The sequence below is a fragment of the Drosophila willistoni genome, unplaced genomic scaffold (assembly GCF_018902025.1).
Source record: "Drosophila willistoni isolate 14030-0811.24 unplaced genomic scaffold, UCI_dwil_1.1 Seg164, whole genome shotgun sequence".
Lineage (NCBI taxonomy): Eukaryota > Metazoa > Arthropoda > Insecta > Diptera > Drosophilidae > Drosophila > Drosophila willistoni.
In genome coordinates, this window is record NW_025814124.1 from 1 (window position 1) to 14746 (window position 14746).

The window sequence follows — 14746 nt, forward strand, 5'->3', positions numbered from 1 at the left end:
CACGTTCGCTCTTTAATCGCAGTATCGTCTCTCGTCTTCGGATTGATGCACATCGCAAATGCTCATCCCACATATATGTAGCAGTATAGGTTTTTTATAATAAGATTGTTTTTTTAAAGGATTAGCACATTACTCACGACTTTAGTGTACTTCACAGTTTTTCGTTGGGTGTGAGCGTGGTATCATTTAACTGTACTCAAAGCTGAAACTCAACCTTGTAATTAAGTTGACCATGATCGTATCAGTGTGACCGTTCTGGTATTTGCTCTTCATAAAAGCGTGGTTGATTTAAATACTTAATTTGATGGTTAAATTATACAAATGCGAGTTCTTTAAAAATAAAACAGAATATTTATGTCACGGTATAACCACAGAGGGCATCAAACCAAACCTAGATAAAGTCGAAGCAATACTAAAATTTGTAATCCCTAAAACCGCAAAGGAAATAAAACCCCCTAACTCAACGACCCACATTACATTTCATCCTTTGAAAAAATGAAATGTGTCCTTATGAACGATCCCATACATGCATACCCTGATTTCAAAAAACCATACCACAGATACTAGCATTATAGCTTCAGAGAGTGAATAAGAATTAGGAGAAGGAAAAAGGAACCTGAAATTCTTGAACACTCAGCTCAGCCTGAATCCAATAAAAAAACACGGTTGAACCGAAAAACTGCGTACAAGTCGAACAAGCCACCTAGTTGGTCGCCAAAAATATCTAATGTACACAACCCGGTCGAATTGATAGCCTGCTGAACTTTGCTAACATGTCGATACCACTTCGTCGGATCATCAACGCTCAACTTCGACAGAACAAGAAAGATGACGGCATTTAAACGTTCGACTTGTCCGTTTACTCTCGAAAGTGGTGAAATCAGCAGAACTTCGTAAATGCATCTATGACCGCCAGAATATACTTATAGTCTTTGTGAGGAGACTCGTGAGGACCTAGAAAATCAATATGGTAAGTTAAAAGTGGAATAACATATTTCTGAAGCGGATGCATCAAGCCTTCTTGCTTGCCAAATTTACGGCTACTGATAATACAAGGAATACAGCATTCGATATATATTTGGATTTTTTCCTCGAGATGCGGTATAAAGTATTCTCTGCAAATGAAGTGTTTCGTCTTTTTTACCCTGAAATGTCCTTTGTTATGGGCCTGACTGCTTCTGCATTGTGTTGGGAAGAACAATCAACTCAACGTCATTGACCAATTTGCACAGGATATCGGCTTTCAGAAAATAATCATCATAAGTTTTCGAATTGTTATCGAAACTTCTATAATGGTTCTTATTTTCTCATCTCGTGACTGCGCCTTCTTCATGCCAACGCTGATTATATAGTGGATATCTGCTGAGGGCGTCGTCATGTCTCATGTGGGTATTCTTGAAGAAAAAGCACCGAGCTACGCTGGTACAAAGGCTCTTCTTCTCCAGCGTCTTTGTAAATGCGTCGCAATCCGTGATTAGCTTGAAATATATGCCCAAAACTCTAAACTTTTCTAACGCTGTTATGACTGCTAGAATCTCTACTTGGAAGCTGCTATACTTTCGCTGCGCGTCGTTTTTCGTCTCTAGTAGTATACGGTATGAATTTCACCGACGTCAACTTCTTCAAGATCTGAACTGAATTTTCTTCTTCAGAACCACAGACAAATTTTATGGCATTCGTGGTCAACTCGGTCAGAGGCTTCGCTTTACACGCAAAGTTTGGAACCTAAGAAACTTTGAACTTGCTTTACAGTTTGAGGCGTTTTAAACTTCGCAACAGTCTCAATTTTATCTGGAGATGGATATATCTTCTTATTCTCGACAATGTGCCCCAAAAATTGTATTCTTTTCTTTAAGAAATGACACTTCTTCAGGTTTAGCTCTAAACCATACTCTTCGCAGGTTACGATTACCTCTTTTAGATTCTTAACAGCTTCTTTTTCGTCTCTGACCAAGACGATAACGTCAACTTATGGCAGCGTAATGCCTCTCTTGGATAAATGCCGAAATATTGCATTTACATGTCTTTGGAATACTCCAGGCGAATTAGTAAATCCAAACGGAATTCTCTTGAACTGATACTGACCACAGTGGGTCACAAGCGACGTATACCTTCGACTAGATTCTAATTAAATATAAAATCGAATACCTCTTTTTTAGCACTTGTGCTTGCACATTCGTCTATATCAAGTTCATCTTTATTATTCGCGACATCAATTTTTTAGAATTTTTATTTCATCACTTTCCTTTTCGAACTTTTCTACTCTTAGACCATTTCGACTAAATATAATGTCAGCTTGCAAACATAATTCCTCGCCTACGATCATGTTGACATCTAACAAAGTAATCGGAATCGCCAATCAAAACGGAATTCACAAAGTGTCCAATTTGTTGTATCTTATTTGATTCTTCGCCGCAGAATCCAATTAGAAACCTGTCAAAGCTACTCAACTCGGGTTGTTTCAAACGTTTATACAAATTTGCCCGAATGATACAAAACTTACTTCCGGTGTCGAACAATTCTTTACACTTAATATTGTGAATATTAATAACTTCACAGGTTATTTCGTCTTTCGCCTTAAAACTTGTGTTTGGTTCAAATTTACTGTTCATCTCTTCCTATTACAATCTAAAGCTATATGACCAAATCCATTACATTTGTAGCACTGTTTACCTTTGTTGTTATCATCACAATTTTTTGATTAATATCCTTTATTTCAAAAATTGTAACATCCCACATCGTTTTTATTAGTACTTTTTAAAATCATTTTGTCTTTCACTTTTGCACTATTCTCATCGTTTTTGTATTTACCGTTGCCTGTCTTACTTTCTTTTTCACTCAATATTTAATACTGCTTTAATTTCTCTTTAAACTCATTCAAATTTTTCGCACCATATAAAATTGACTTATTCTCACTTTTTCAATTAAATATTCTATTAATGAATCGTCTTTAATTTTTTTCACGTCAAGCTACATCTTTCATTCTGTATAAAAATACTCAAAAACACACACATTTCATGTTTCATTTTCATCAGTTGCTCATGTACGTGTTTACTACTCACGCACGATTTGAATTCACTCAAAAGTGCTCTTTCGAGAGAGTTCCACGAATTTATTCCTCTCTCACTCAAACAAACAGTTTCGCGATACCTCTTAACGCCTTCTTCGCGAACAAATACTTTCTGAAATCGTTCCAACACAACAACGTGGCTTGCTCAAAGAATTCGTTAATCCAAACTTCTACTGCAATAGTATTAGTGCCATCAAAAATACGAATGTTCTATTCCACGTCACGAAAACTAATGGCAAAACGCGGCGCCATCATTCTATCTCTTGGTTTATTCGGTACTGATATAGTATTCGCTGCAAATCATCACTTTCGTCTTTTTCCCCCTGAAATGTTCTTTGCATTGGGCCGAACCAACAATCTATTTCTGCATTGCATTGAGAACAACCAGCTCATCGTCATGCTTCTTTACAAGTAGCACAATATTTGAGTACTCGGGCGTTGACTCTTCAATTGTGCCTTCTGCCAATCATTCTTCGACTTTCTCGTTTTCGCAAACTGCCTCTTTAAAAGCAAGTCTACTTCCTTCGTTTAAAATAATTGCCATTTTTACATTGGTCGTCTTTATTGCTACCGTTTGATAATTAGATATCAAATCGAATACCTCTTTTTAGCATTTGTGGTTGCACTTTCGTCTATATCAATATACTCTTGGCCCATTTCGACTAAATACAACGTCAGCATGCAAACATAATTCCTCGCCCATGGTCATTTCGACATTTAAAAAGCTAATCGGAACTACAAGAAAATCAATCTTCAAAGTGTCCAATAGGTCTAACTTTATTTCATTCACCGCCACCGAATCCAATTAGAAACCCGTCAAAGCTACTCAACTCGGGTTTCAAACGTTTATACAAATCTTCGCGAATGATACAAAATTTACTTCCGGTATCAAACAATACGAACAATGTGGGCATATTCATAGCTACCGACTCATCATCTCTCTCGTCGTCTACTTCATCTTCAGCATCGTTTTCTGCTTGTGCAAATTGTTCAGCTTTAAATTCTTGAAAATATGCAATGCAAGGTCGTCGACACTGTACTTGATACACAATTCATTTGAAATGGAAACCAGATCACCGTTCATCAAATTTCGTCGTATATATGCCTCTTTTCTTCGTACTTTTAATTTGTTTTACCGTAATCGAAGCCAGAAAATTCCCAAATTCTGTTGCGGTTATTTCTATCTTCCTCGCTCTCATAGATATATTTATGCAATGCTCTGATATTGTCTGCTTTACCCGTTTTGAGAGTACCACTTATTAAATCATTTAGGTACACGACATAGTTAATGTTTTAATTTCACCACTAGCAGAGCAGGTCTGACTTAATACGACACGATTGTTTGAGAATAAAAATCACTTATATTTTCCACTCTTATCCTGTACGAACGTACAATCTACGTATGTGGGGGACTCTCTTGTATCCCGCACTCTTTCTATCAATCTCGGACGAGCTCCCAAAATATGTGGGGTTTAATTTCCGATATAATTATAGTATATATAGAAATAACACTATGTTAAATGACAATCAACGTTTGGCTCAGCTCGACTTTGGCGTCCGTCTATGACGGTTCAACTTTTCGCGCCCGACTTTGGAGTTCGACTTTTAGTGTCCGACTTTGACACACGACTTTTAGCACCCGTCTATGGTTTTCGACTTTACCTTGCATCCGACTATGACGCAAGACCTCAAATACGACCGTCTTGTTCGACGCTCAAAACCAACTCTCTCGTCGTCATCTCTCATTCGTTCGTCATCCCTCTTTGATCGTATTTTCGTATGAGCGTATGCTCACGTTCGCTCTTTGATCGTAGTCTCGTCTCTCGTCTTCGTGTACAGTGGGATTAATGTACACCGCCAATGCTCATCCCACATATATGTAGCAATATAGGTTTTTCATAATAAGATTGTCTTTTTTTATGGATTAGCACATACTCATATAAAGGACAACGAAAAATACTCCATAGGTTACCTTACCCATATCGCTTCATTAGATCAAACAATTAAAGCAGGATTCTTTACTAGAGATTACTTAAATACTATAAAAAGGTTTGAGGGCTCATAATGAGAGAAAAACTAAATTTTTCTATACAGGTCCGTTGCTTAAGGAACGGTGGGTTATGATTGATTCCAATCAAATAACAAATGTACAAATTTTATAGATTATTAGAAAGGCTGGCTCAAATTAACACTCTCTTTATACATATTGGGGTACTCTTCAGAAGGTTTTTTTTTTACATTCTTATCCGGCCTATGAGCGTCATTCTAGGCACAATCTCATCATTCTAGGCAGCTCCACGACGATGTATTCTTTAGCGCTTTAATTCACAGAATGAAAGGCCTAGTAATGAATGTTCGGGTTCTCATTGCGACTAACCAAAGGGTTAGGGTAGGCACTGTACCATTACTCTTCAGAATTTCCACAGATATTCGCTAGAAACATCAACGCTCTCGAGGAAGACGGACTTGTTTTTTTTTAAGCTACCGCGTTTTAACTGATTTTATTTATTTTGTTTTATCGGCATCGCGATCGAAAATTATAATTATACTATTAAATCTAACTTGCACCATATCACTCGTTTGCGTTTTTGTGTGTTTGTGTTAATAATTTTTAACAACCTTAATTCTGTTTATAACCTTTGTTGGTTTTTTTTTTCTTTTCTTTCTCTCTTTCCCACCTTTTTTCTTTCTTGTAAATCACAAGCAACGCTCATTTGTTGTTGTCTTGCAATTTCTGTGAGTTCTTGTTGCAGTGTTTTTGTTTTTGTGATTTCTAGCTCCCGCGCTCGCGCTCTTTAACTTTTTTTATACCCTTGCAAAAAGGGTATATTAATTTTGGTCAGAAGTGTGCAACGCATAGAAGGAAGCATTTCCGACCATATAAAGTACATATATTTTTGATCAGCACGACAAAACGAGTTCAAATCGCCATGTTCGTCCGTCCGTCCGTCCGTCTGTCCGTCCGTCTGGATCAACGCAAACTCCTCCTAGACCGTTAGAGCTACAGAGTTGAAAGTTTGCATGTAGACTTGTATATACTGCAGGGGTTGTATATCTCGGATTCAGCCGGATCGGACCACTATATCATATAGCTCCCATACAAATGTCACGAACAGTGACTTTTCTCAATAACTTCGTTATTTTTTTAGCTATTAGTGAAATTTAATATTAGAGAGTTTATTACGCTTGTTAACGACTGTGCCAAGTTTGATCAAGATCGGGTGACTATATCATATAGCTCCCATAGGAACGATCGGTTGAAAACAGTGACTTTGATCAATATCTTCGTTATTTCCAAAACCGTTCTTTCGCAAATATTAGACCTTTTACACTAAAAACTTGCAAGGGTATACAAACTTTGATACGGTCAAAGTTAACCCCTCGTTTCACTCGTCGCCGTTATTTGCGCTCATACTGCAGTCTGTTGTGTGTCTGTAATTTAGACTCTATAGAGCTCTCTTTATCTTTTAACCCTCAATATCTCGCAATACCTCAGAGTGAGTTATATATTTTAATACCAATACATTTCTCATTTTTATTTGTTTGGTTACTAATTCATCTTATTAACTCATAATGCCTGTCTGTTCGGTTAAAAATTGTTTGCAGCCCGCCCCACCCCTGAATAGTTTTATTTACTGTTGGTTGTGTAAAACTACAGTACATGTTAAGTGCGCCGGCTTTACATGCAGGGTAAAAGGATCTTTTAGATCAAAAAAAGGCTCTCAAATGGGGATGTGAGTCATGCCGGATCGTGGAAGATTAAATGGAACTTTTCATGCGGCAAACAAGGGATAACCTGATGTCTGTCCGCCAGTTTTCTTAAACTCTCGCAAGAGTTTAAAGCTGTCGAGTCTCAGTTTAGTAGTTTAACGCTACTGACTGAGTCTCGAAAGCGTAAGAAGGCAGGAGAACAGACTTCTGATTTGTCCTGCATACTCCAATTCCGCAGACGATGTCTGTAGTGTCCGTTTGGGGCAAGAATCTACACCCATGGATTTTGGTGGGAGTGCCACCTAAAAAACACATTTTTGTTTCGAGACTTCTCCCTGATGCTACATCGGGTGATGTCATGGCCACATTCGCTAAACTGAATGTCTTAAATATATCAATAGAAAATTTCAAATTTTCATATTCTAGAGAAATTTTATCTTTTAAAATCAGTGTTGTCAATTGAGTTCTTTGACTGTAACTGCAGTTCTAGCTTCTGGCCGAAAAGCTTAATTGTGAAGGAGTTTACATCCAGAAAAAGGAAGACACGGGGCCAAACAAGGATTCCTTCACCATCTATTCCTCTTTCTTCCTCATCTATTCCCACTCCTTCCTTATCTATTCCTTCTTCTACTCTATCAAAATACTAACAACTTCCTTCTCTGTCGGCTATCAGAATTTCAGAGGCCCTAATACTAAACTTACTAAACTCTTTTTAGGTAGTCTGTCTTTTGATTTTGACCTAATTGTCTTTACTGAGACTTGGTTAAAACCTGAAGTTTTTGACGCCACAGTTTTACCCTCTAATTTCAATATTTTTAGGCGTGATCGTACTGATCGTAGGAGTGGTGGAGTTCTTATTGCTGTAGATTCCGCCCTATCATCGGGTCTGATAACAATACCTGTCTCAAGTACTATCGAATTTATATGCGTTAAGGTATCTTTTACTGGTTTTTCCATTTAAGTTACCTGTTCTTACATTACTTAGATTCTATTAAATTTATACTTGAACCACTTTCTGACAGAGACTTATTAATTCTCCTTGGGGACTTTAACCTGTCCACTATGACTTGGTCAACACTTAATAGTAGCAAAACGTTGCTGCCCTCTGGGTATCACGATTTTATTGATGGTCTGCTTGAGCTTTCGTTGGCCCAGCTGAATTCGATTTCTAATACGTCTGGCAGATTTCTGGATCTGATCCTAGTTTTTGTGAAGTATCTAGAACTAGTCCAATGGTGTGATAGAGGATAGTGTTGCCGAAATTCGGGCCTGCGAATAAACTTTGTACCACTGTACTACAAAACGGAACTTTGTCCGAACATACAGAATGACGCTCTTTAAAAACTCTAAAACTCTCTCTCTCATCTTACTCTTGCGGTACTTTATTATACATAAGTAGACACATAAGCGCGAAAAATAAGCAGCTGCATTGATCTAAGTACATTCATAAGAACCTCGTGTTCAGTTGTTTTTTCGTAGCCAAGAGGCCAAGACTAGAATAAGTGAAATGAGATTGTACAATTATTAGTTATAAGAAATTTGTAAAATAACATGAAATTACTTACAGAATTGAAAAGCTTACCGCTTACGCTGAGCTAACTAAAGGAATTAATGGATTAAATTTATTTCAAAGGCACTGGCGGAGCTAGATTAACTAGTCGAACGAGCAACAGATAGTTATCATGCAACTTTAGAGTTATCTATTGAGTTTCCCAGCCGCGAGTCCATCTCCGAGTGTGATCCTACGGTACGTACCCGATGTTTTCGAAAGACTGACTTTGTCGCACTAAACAATGCCTTTCTTAATACCGACTAAGCTAATTTATACGCAACTGAAGAATCTTAGGTCTAGGTATTATAAAAAAAAAAAAAGTCCGGTATCTATCATCGGATCTGTCTCGTTACTTGGTTGCTAAATCGAATTTTATAGTTTCTAATTCTAAATGCTATAATAATTACTTACAACGTTGCAAGTTGCAATTCTCCGAAAATCATAAGAATTCTATCTCCCTTCCATCGTTTGCAGTTTTTAATAATGATTCGGCCTCTTCTGATCACTCAATTTCTAATTTCTTCTTCTCGACTACGTACATATCTATTAAGTACAACTCTAGTCAGATATATCCATATCCTAAACCAATTACATTCTTAATCCTATTATAACGCAAAGTTCGGTAACGAACTAATGACGATTAAGCCGGTATACTCACCGGGCCCAGACGGTATTCCCGCTTGTGTTCGAGTTTCCAACTATATGGAAGTATTCGTTTATTTTACCTCTTCACAAATGAGGCAATAAATCCGACGTCACTAATTACAGAGGAATTTCTAAATTGTCAGCAATACCTAAACTGTTTGAGAAAATTATGACGTCTCAAATACAGCATTTATGTAACTCTATTTTTTCGCCATTTCAGCATGGGTTGGTCAAGTATAGGTCTACCACAACTAACCTTTTACAGTTTACATCATGAATGAAATCCCCACTGTTCTTTTAAATTCCAGAGTTCTTATGTATGCCGATGATGTAAAAATCGCTAATCGCATCGTAGACTCTCTCTCATGTCATACCTTGCAAGCTGACCTGAATGCTTTTCAGGGGTGGTGTAGGACTAACTTGTTATCTCTAAACTGTTCTAAGTGCAAAGTTATGTCTTTTTATAGAGGTTCTCCCCAATTAACGAGCTACTTTTTAAATAATTTCCCGTTAGAAAGAATTAATAATACTTTCTTGGTTGTAAAAGATTTGGGGATCTTAATCGACCACAAACTTAGTTTTAATCAGCATTAACTAATAGTAGAACAATGCTTGGTGTAACTTTTCTTTACAAACTTTTGAATGGTGAGATTGACTCTTCCGAGCTGTTGAGCCAAATTAACATTTCTGTTCCATCTAGAAGGACCCGCAATTTCACACCGCTTATACTTCCCACTTGCACAACTAACTTTTCTCTGCATGAACCTTTTCGTATACTATGTAGTGACTACAACAGACTTTGGCACGTTATCGGTTCCGAAACATTGCTTCCTGGTATAAAAGCAGCGATCTTGTCCTTCCTCGCTCGTAATTAGTTGTAATCATCTTTATTTTAACCTATCCTGTGTTCTTTTTATATGCAACCTATTATCTTATTACATTTAATATTTTCTATTTCTTTAGTTAAATTTATGTTTATATAATTTATGTAATACGCCTATGCCCTTAGGTCGGAGTGGGTAGAGGTTGTAACATTAACTTTACTTAGGGTCATTCGTAGCAGTCCCGGGACTGGTCTCATATGGGCCACTTGTTCGTACTGAGCGTTGTGGGATTATGTCTGTAAAAAAAAATAAAAAAAAAATAAAAAAAATAAAGATAGCCTGGTAACTATTTTTTTTTCCACTACCACGTGGTCCTACGTTTTATAAATTTCTTAACAAAAATCACAATATATTATATGACTTATCGCTTCGGCACACCAGATTAGAATAAAATTTGAGCTTAAACACACATCTTCGGCAAATGAATTTGCGAACAGAGCTTTCTATCCAGTCTTTTCCCAAATGTTGCGGCGTGGTGTCTTTTCATTGGGTGTGAGCGTGGGTATCATTTAACTGTACTCAAAGCTGAAACTCAATCTTGTAATTAAATTGAGCATGATCTTATCAGTGTGACCGTTCTGGTATTTGCTCTTCATAAAAGCGTGGCTGATTTAAATATTTAGGTCACGGTATTACCACAGGGCATCAAATCAAACCCAGATAAAGACAAAGCAATTAAATGTGTCCTTATGAACGTTACTTGCATACTATGATTTCAAAAAACCATACCAAAAATACGAATACTGATTCGTGAGCTTGGCAAATAAGGCAATTCATTTAGAAGTTGTTAGTGACTTGACAACTGATGCCTTCCTAGCAGCATTTCCAAGATTTGTTGTAAGACTCGGTAAATGTTATCTGAAAAGAGTCGAAGGAGACAGTATCCTCACATATGAGAAACTAGCAACATTGTTGTGACAACAGCGGGGTGTTAACTCCCGATCATTTCTTAATTGGAAGGCCAACATTAGAAGCAGCCGAGTCCATATCAGAAGAAAAAATTGGAAATTTAGACAGATGGAAATTAACTCAGAAAATAAAAACAGATTTCTGGTTAAAATGGAAAGACTGGAATATCTGTATACTCTCCAGCAAAGGAGTAAGTGGCGATAGAACCACAGAAAATTTAGAGAATGGACAGTACTGATTAAAGATGAGAATTGTCACCCAGCTAGGTGGACTCTGGGCAAGATTGAGAAAATTCACAAAGGCAGGGACGATAAAGTAAGAGTGGTACAAGTTAAATTGCAGGAAGGGTCAATTAAAAAAGGGTCAAAAGAAAAAAGATTTCTGGTTGAAATGGAAAGACGAATATCTGTATACTCTCCAGCAAAGGAATAAGTGGCGGTAGAACCACAGAAAATTTAGAGAATGGGAATGTATACAGATGGAAATTAATTAAAAATTAAAAACGATTTTTGGAAATGGTAAGTCGAGCCCCTCTCCAGCAAAGAAATAGCGACGTCCCACAGAAAATCTAGAAAATGGGCATGTCGTACTGATGATGAGAATTGCAACCCAGGCTGGTGGCCTTTTGGGAAAAATTGAAAAACTACACAAAGGCAGGGACGATAAAAGGGTCAATTAAGGAAGGCCCATAAATAAAACCTGTACACTTATTGGGGTAAAGACATCCAAAACTGAAATTGATGAAAATCAACACCGAAAAGGTAGAAGGTTCGGGCATGTGTCCAAATTAGGGATCATAATGTTATAAACCATACTTAAGCTGCTTTGTCAATGAAGGATTTATGTGATAAGTTATATAATTTCGAAGACCAGTGCCATTTTGTATTACACAACGTCGTAAAATGAATTAAGGAAATCGAAGAAAATAATAGATTGTTCATTAGTCAAAATAATCCAAGAAGCAAACGAGCACCCTTTAAATTCATGGGCTCACTGTACTATATATTATTAGGCATCATGGATGCGGATGACAGAGTACAGATAGAGGAAAACATGAGAAGTATACTGACAAATCAAAAAAACTTGAAACACTTAGAAGAAAAGCAGACATCGATAGTAGACTCTACGGCAAACATTCTTAAGACAACTATAGATGAAATAAATGATAATTTTCATAACATGAACAACCGAATCGAAAATATTACAGAATCACTGAATAGAGAATCCATCCGGTTCTTCATGATTGTAAGGCAATTAAGTTCCGTGGTTGATGAATGTAAAAAAATTCAGACAGGAATTATAAGTATTTTAATAGACATCAACCATGGTAGGTTAAACCCTAATATTTTAAAACCAAGCCAAATGAAATTGGAAATAACAAAAATAAAGGACAAGTTGTCCGAAGCATTAGTTCTACCAGGTAAAGTACTACCAGGTAAAAGGACAGGTACTCTGTTGACGGCCAAGGGTATTTTTATTAACAGAAAAATAATTATAAATGCAAAAATACCACTGTTCGGTAGACATCCTTTTATTTATAAAGTTATTCCAGTGCCCGTACGATTGAATAATAATCAAATGGTAATGGTTAATATGATATCATTTAATGTACAACGGTTGTTGAGACAAGATCTTACTGGGTAGAATTAGATAGCAGCAGTTGTTGGTTATTCAAGGCATCAGCTAAAACTAAGGCCAGAGTCCAATGCGGTAACGAATATTAGGAGGTGGGGTATATACCTGAAATATTTCAGAACAAGGAATTTTGAGCCTCAGATGAGGTTGCACAGCTAGGGCAGAAGATTAAGTAGTAGCTCATCATAGTAAACGATTCGGCACAAGTGGAAAGAATAGAAAGTCAATTACAATCATTAAAGGAGCATCATATTGTATACAAGGCTTAAACTTCCATCATGTAGCTGGTCATGCTTCTTTAATGCACTAAAGAAAATATAATCATGAGTACTTTTATCACAAACAACTAACCTAGCATATGACTAGAATTACAATCAGCCACATCAGCTACATTAGCCATCAGCTAGAATTACAATCAGGGGAAAAACACTTGTAATCGTAAACTAACCTAAAAGATCACAACGGCATTATGTCAAGTGGCTGATGCCGCGCTTAAAATAATAATAATTTTTCAACCCCCGAGATTTTTTTCCCCCTATAAGCTCCGTACTTTTGTTAAATAAAGAGTAAACATATTCTCATATTATAGCGAAACCAGAACCAATCTCTTATATCCAAACTAAACAAATCGTTTCCGAAAAACCGCGTTTAACAAAACATTTAACATCACAACGACCACAACATTTATTAATAATGTTAAACAAAATAATTATTACACAAATTAGGAATGAAACTTTTGACTCAGCTTTGGACAGTGTAGTAGCTCTCTTTAATAATAATAATTTTAATTGCATTTTGGAAAGAATATTTTTTTCTTTGTTTGAAAGAATAAATAATTTGCGTACTAAGCACATGTCTTCACTTGGTGCGGTTTTACTCTCATTTCGCACAGCGAACGCAAAGCGTAAGCAAAGAAGAGAGCATGGAAAAGATCCGTTAGAATTCGTTCGCATGCATTGCGTTTGCTTAGAAACAGAATTTTTGGTACAGCCTTTTTTATTTAATTTGATACTTTGATTGCGAAAAGACGTGAATATTAATATTCACATAAATATATATGTACATATATACATATATATAAGTGACACACGTGCATATTACATCATCATTAAAAAGTACAGTGACTGCACATAGCAGAAATATACATATTTGCCCAAAGTGAGTAAAACCAGAGGGCCGGGGCCAACTTTGACCTCGTCAAAGTTTGTATACCCTTGCAAGTTTTTTGTGTAAAAGGTCTGTTTGCGAAAAAAAGGCTTAGGAAATAACACAGTTATTGATCAAAGTCACTGTTCACCAACGATTGTTCCTATGGGAGCTATATGATATAGTCGCCCGATCTTAATCAAATTTGGCACAGTCATTAATAGTTGTGCTAAACTGAGAAATATAAATTTTTATGCTAATTGCTTCAAAAGTAACGAAGTTATTGACCAAAGTCACTGTTTTCGACCGATCGGTCCTATGGGACCTATATGATATAGTCACGCGATCTTGGTCAAATTTGGCACAGTCGTTTGTTAGTGTAGTAAATTGATAAATATTTAATTTGAAAGCAATCGCGTCAAAAATAACGAAGTTGTTGAGAAAAGTCACTGTTCGTGACTTTGACGTTTGTATGGGAGCTATATGATATAGTGATCCGATCCGGCTGAATCCGAGATATACAAACTGTGCAAATTTCAGCTCTTTAGCTCTTACGGTCTAGGAGGAGATCGCGTCGATCCAAACGGACGGACGGACGGACGGACGGACGGACGGATATGGCTATTTGACACGTGACTCGTCTCGTCGTGCTGATCAAGAATATATATACCTTATATGGTCGGAGATGCTTTCTTCTATGCGTTGCACACTTCTGACCAAAAATAATATACCCTTTTTGCAAGGGTATAAATATTAGTAAATATTCGAAGAATAAGGTGATATAACATTAAATGTATTGTTATAATAAAACAGAATGCGTGTGGTTGGATGTGCAGTTTATTCGCGACTAACTTCTATATGTCTCTCATCGAGTCATTGTTCTCTTTAACGCATCTCGAGAGAGAGTATAAAAAGTTACATATATATTTTCGTATGTGTGTGATCATGCATGCATTGAGTTGAGAGAGAATTATTTCAACACCCTTCCTCAATGCAAGTATGTCCACAAATTTATCTTATACTTAACAAATTCGTAAACTCTACATGCTTCTTCTTCGCAAGATTCTTTGTTAGGATATCAGCTATCATTTCATTGGTAGACTTATACTTTAAAACAATCTGACCATCATTAACTACTTGTCTAACAAAATGATATCTTATGTCCACGTGCTTCGTCCTTGAATGGTGTACCGG